Below are 6,000 nucleotides of genomic sequence, written 5' to 3'. Positions count from 1 at the left end.
CCTTCCCTATCCCTAAAAAGAAACTGAATTTCAGTAAAAATTTAATTAGGAGCAGAAAAGGCTGGTACAAACCTTGCTATTAACTTAACGTATCACAAAATGACTTCACCTACATATGTTTTGTACCTTATTTTCTAACATCTGTAGTATGATTATAATAATAAGCTTCTTAGAGAAGAAAATATTTTTCTATTCTGAAAGTTATTTTTCCCTCAATCATGAATATTGCTTCAAAATTCATATTTACATTCTATTTTATAAAGTTACTTTCCAAATACCTTTCAACCTACCCATAACGTACATGTTTTAAAATCAACACACTGAAAAACATTATGCTTAAATCCGTAAGATATTGCCATTAAGGTAATATTCTATTATGTTTTTTCCTACTTATATACATACATTTTTTTAAATACACACAGTATCTCTGAAAGAATTAGTATTTTTTGTCATTCACTTTTATGAAGACATGGGGTTTTGGAACAAAGAGTAATTTTACTTCAATAAGTTATACATAAATTATGCATTCCAATAAATTTAAATGTTCTTCTTTCATTGTTTTTCATGGAAAATATTCCACTTTTTACATGTTCCTTAAATTAGTAGAATTAAAGGATATGAATCACAAATTTTAAAATTGCAGGAAAATATGATCATTTAAAGGTTTAATTAAGTTCTTGGTGTGTGTTTTTAAATTAATTTCTTCTCTTAGAGGACTTCACAATTAAATTTTAATTCCAGTGATATTCTTTGGAGGAATCGCCCAAAGATTATGGAATGTTCTTTCTCTGTCACATAACCACTAAGTATATATTTGAAATTTTGACTGAGCCTCTACCAACAAAAAAGTTGGGAATCGCTACTGACAGGAGATAAATTAGGCTGGTTGTAGGAGGTTTTATGCAGATAGGATTAAAAAATGACTGTCTCATTTTCCCGGCTCAAGAAAGTCCCTTCAAGTCCAGCTAGAAGTGTCAGTATGACACATGTATATTTTCTAGAAGCCAAGTTGACACAAAAGTCAATTACATACAACACACACAAACACACACGTGTAAGTATATATCCCTTGTAACGTACAAAAAGCTATTTATGAAAGTTTACTTCTATCACAAGACAAAGTCGAGTTCCTTTGCAGCCACAGATGTTATAAAGCGAATCCTGTCATTTTAACAAACATTAAAATGTTGCTTTAACCCTTTCCTTAAAGTTGCAGGCTTGGTATGTCCTTACAGTGGATACTACTGAGCTATACAAAAGGAAACGACCCTTGATTTAGGCAATGACATGAAAGAATCTTAAATGCCTTTTACTAAATGAAAGAAACCAAACCCAAAAGGCCTTATACTGATGCCATTCATAAGACACTCTGGAAAATGTGAACACTAGGGAAGGTAATATGATTCCAAGGGTTGGTTGTGGAAGGAGGGGTGGTCTGCAAAGTGCATACACAGCACAGTTTATAGTATGGAACTTCAATAACAGATTTTAATATACAAAGAACTGCACATATTTAATGTGTATAATTTGATGAGTTTGGACATATGAAAATGTCCATGATACTGTCACTACAATCAAGGTAATAGACATATCCAACACCTCCCAAACTTCAAGAAATCAGCCCAGATATTGAGGGATCCCAGAATGAAATGCAGATGGTGACAAATGACTAACTACATGTAGAAAGCAGAATTCTAACATGGCCCCTAGATGTCCTACCCTAATCCTGGGACAATGAATATGATGAATATGATGAGATCTCACACCCATGACTACATTATGTTACATGTCAATGGGGATTTTTCAGATATAATTAAAATTACTAATCAGTTGACTTCCAGTAAATCAAAAGAGAGAGTTTCCAGATGGATCTAATGAGTAGTTTCAAAGCAGATTTGAATCCAGTTGGGAGCAGAAGTTAGGTTCTAAGTGGAAGGATTCATTGCTGACTTTGGAATTTGACAGAGCTATGTGCAAGGACCAGAGAGTAACTTCTGGGAGCTGAGAGCGGCCGGGCCGACAGCCAGCAAGGAAATGAAGACTTTACTCTTCTAGCTGCAAGGAACTGGCATCTGCCAACAACGGGAATGACCCTGGAAGTGGGCTCTTCCCCAAAGCCTCCAGTCAAGAGCCCAGCACAGCCAACATCTTGATGTCTGCCTTGTGAGACCCTAAGCACAGAGCCCAGTGGAGTCCACCTGGACTTCTGACGGAGCCAACTGTGAGCTAATAAATGGATTTTCTCTTCAGTCACTAGGTTGTGGTAAATCAGCACAGAAAACTAATACACTGCATTACAAATGGATGGCATATCCTCACTGGAGGTGGGGTGGGGGGAGGGAATGAGCTGACCTACATAACTTAGGAAAACAGTGTTCTGACTGGACACTGAAGATTAAAGACAAAAAGAACTGCACTTAAACACTGCACTCTAATGGGTAATTTTGTTTCTCACAAGAGCATAGGCTAGCAATTCTGAAAGTACTTTATATGCATGGTAGGATTAAACAAGTAAAATCATTTGTACATCATGGGAGCCAGATTTCTCACCATCCCCAAAACAAGTTACTTAACAAAAACCAAGGGGGGAAGGCTAGAATGTGGATTCAACATAAATATCAGTGTAAGTTCCTATTTATAGATAGACACAGAAATAAAAAGAGATGTGTATGTATAATTGAGTTAGGAAAACACTTCCTAGCTCTGTTTGCTGAGTGAGCCAGAGATCAGTAATGCCCCAGTAGCAGCAATGAACATACCTAGCATATAAGTCTTAATTTCTAAACACCATTTCCAATCAAAGGAACCAGGGCTCTTTGGAGAAATGGTTGATTTTGAAGGCTCAGTGGTTGAGCATTGACCTATAAACCAGGAAGTCACAGTTGGATTCCCTGTCAGGGCACAAGCACGGGTTTCGGGCTTGATCCCCAGTGTGGAGCATGCAGGAGGCAGCCGATCAATTATTCTTTCTCATCATTGATGTTTCTATCTTTCTCTCCTCCCTTCCTCTCTGAAATCAATTTTAAAATTTTTTTTTAAAGAATGGGGGAATATCACAAGGAACAGGAGTCAACTGAAAAATCTCACAGTGACCAATATTGAAAAACTTCAGCAGTAAAATAAATAGTGATATTATTGGGCTAAAACCCAAATTAGAAAATAAATATCCATGAGTCTGTACTGATATTAATGAATGATTAAATGAATGAATGAATGAATGAATGAATGAACGAATGGGGATAAAGAAACCATCTACCCCACAGAAGAACAACTCTGGGTAATAAATGTAGAAGGAATGAAGGAAATGGAAGAGCACCATCAGAATACCACAGTAGTAACTGCTGCAGGTAGAAATCCATGAAGAATGCTAAGATTAGTAGGCAGAACCTTTCGGAGAAACACAGTGCCTGCATGACCTCCAACAACATATTTATTAGTTATTGGAGTGGTTTTAACCTAAACCCACAACATCTTTGATGCTCTTCCCTGTGGGAGGTACACCTTGATCATGTTCCCTGTGACTGTGGGCTAGACTTAGTGAATTGCTTCTAACAGATCTTGGAAAGGAAAACAATTGTAACTGTAGTTGAGAAAACTGGCAGATACCACTTTAACCAGATGACTGAGGCCATGTTCCTTGTTTCTCTCACACTGGTATCAAAGACTCTGGCTTCAATTTTCACAGAGAGCTATCCTATAATGAAAATAAAAGGAAAAATATTCTGCTATCAGCTTTTTTAGCTACTTATTGTGATGGTTAATTGTGTGTGTCAACTTGAAAGACCTAAGGGATGCTCAGATACCTGGTAAAACATAATTTCTGGCTGTGTCTGTGAGGGTGTTTCATTTGACTCAGTAGACCGAGTAAAGGGGTCCACCCTCATCAATGTGAGCAGGCATCATCCAATCTTTTGAGGGCCTGATGGAACAAAAAGGCAAAAGAAGTGCAACTTCTCTCTCTTCTTGACCCAAGATGTCCCTCTCCTCCTGCCCTTGGACGTTGCAGCTCCTAGTTCGTAGGCTTTGAACTGCAGGACTTACACCACAGACATCTACCCCTGGTTCTCAACCTTCAGACAGACTGAATTATACCTTGCATTCCCAGTTTTCAGAGGGCAGACCTCTCAGTCTCCATAACCATGTGAGCCAATGCCTCCAACGTCTCCTCTTATGCATGCCTCTGTATGTTCTATTGGCTCTGTCTCTCTGGAGAACCTTGACAAATACACTTATTTTTACATACCACCTTGCATGGTCTTCATTTCCCTACATATAAATCTGGATCTGAGAGGGGGAGATCCACAGCCCGAGTCTGTGAAATCACAGACATCTTGCAATTACTGTAGAAACATATGTATACGGGCATATTTTTTCTGAAGAGAAATTTCATTCCAGCTCAGTTCGGGCATCAAACCTCTCAAAATGTTAAAAAACAGTAGTCTTGAGAATAGCCATTTTTTGCTTTATTTATCTCTGTAGACAACCTAGTGTTTTTGTAAAGAAAATACTTGATGCTTAATGTGGAATAAATGACTAAATAAATGAAAGCTATAAAGTAGTTAAATTGCTTGGCCCTTAACGAAAATAATGATTCTATCTGGATTTGAGAAATAAATGATTCTCTCAATCTGAGCTTTCAGGTAAGCCAAAATAACTGTAGCTACCACCATTTATAGGCAGTGAATTTATAGTTCAACATGGAATTTTCTTATGTATAATTTTATCCTTATAAATAGAGTAGCCATGCATCCCAGTTTATCCCTGCTGCCCCAGCAGTGTTTCATCCTGTCTGGTTTGGCATTTGGCTGGGGTTTTTTTAATACTTGAATAAGGTATTATTTTAATATTTGCACTCACAGAGGCTAAGCTGGATTTGGTAGAGCTGCACTGTGTCCTTTCAGCTTCTGCCAGAGCCCGCAAATGAAATGTCTGAGTCACAGGTGCAGGAAAACAGAAGTTTACTGAAATAACCTCTCTCTTTTCCGAGCACTTTACAGACACGAGGTAATTAACACCTCTTTCTCAAGGACAGCATGCAGGGCACTCACTGATAAAATTAAGTGCTCTATGACAGGAGCAGCCAGGGCAGGGACTCCTTAGGTCTTAGGCAGTGATGAAAGAAGAGCAGGTCACTGCTCCTGCTGGTCACTTGGTGTACAAGGTAAGCTGTGCTGTGGTCTGCTCCACAGCTTGTGGGGAGCAAAAAGCCACCAGGCAGACAGGGGGCAGTAGGGAACACGGGAAATTAGGTTAGGCCGGCAATTTTCAACCTTTTCATATCATGGCACAGATAAACTAATTACTAAAATTCCGCAGCACACCAAAAAAATATTATATTTTTTGCCAATCTGACAAATAAGAAGGAATAATTTTTATTCATTCATACATGACAGCTAATTTTGTGTTGACTGTTGTCATTTTTTTTGTTTGACAATCTAAGGAAAAAGAGGTCAGTGCCCCTGACTACATACTCAGGTATTGCATGTTTTAAAAATTCTTCTGGCACACTGACTGAAAATTGCTGGGTTAGGCCATTATAAATTAGATATGTGAAATAACTGTGCAAAGACACAACAGTCTGGTACTCCTGCTACAAAGGTTTTATCATTAATTGTGTGTGCAAATCTATTTTATTTATATATTTTTATTGATTTCAGAGAGGAAGGGAGAGGGAGAGAGAGGTAGAAACATCAATGATGAGAGAGAATCATTGATCAACTGCCTCCTGCACGTCCTCTACTGGGGATCAAGCTCACAACCTGGGCATGTGCCCTGATTGGGAATCAAACCATGACCTCCTGGCTCATAGGTCAATTCTCATCCACTGAGCAACACCAGCAGGGCTCGTTTATACATTTTACTGTTTTTTGTTATGGTGTGAAATTTTTGGCACCAATGGACAAAAAAAAAAGCATGTTAAATTTTTAAAATCATGAAATTTGATGTTGAATGGATGGTGTCTATAGCTCACAAACACAAGAATACACAAATTTGCATCTG

Source organism: Myotis brandtii, unplaced genomic scaffold (genome assembly GCF_000412655.1).
Source record: "Myotis brandtii unplaced genomic scaffold, ASM41265v1 scaffold165, whole genome shotgun sequence".
Lineage (NCBI taxonomy): Eukaryota > Metazoa > Chordata > Mammalia > Chiroptera > Vespertilionidae > Myotis > Myotis brandtii.
The sequence above is the reverse complement of the archived record's forward strand: the minus strand, read 5'-3'. Positions refer to the sequence as shown.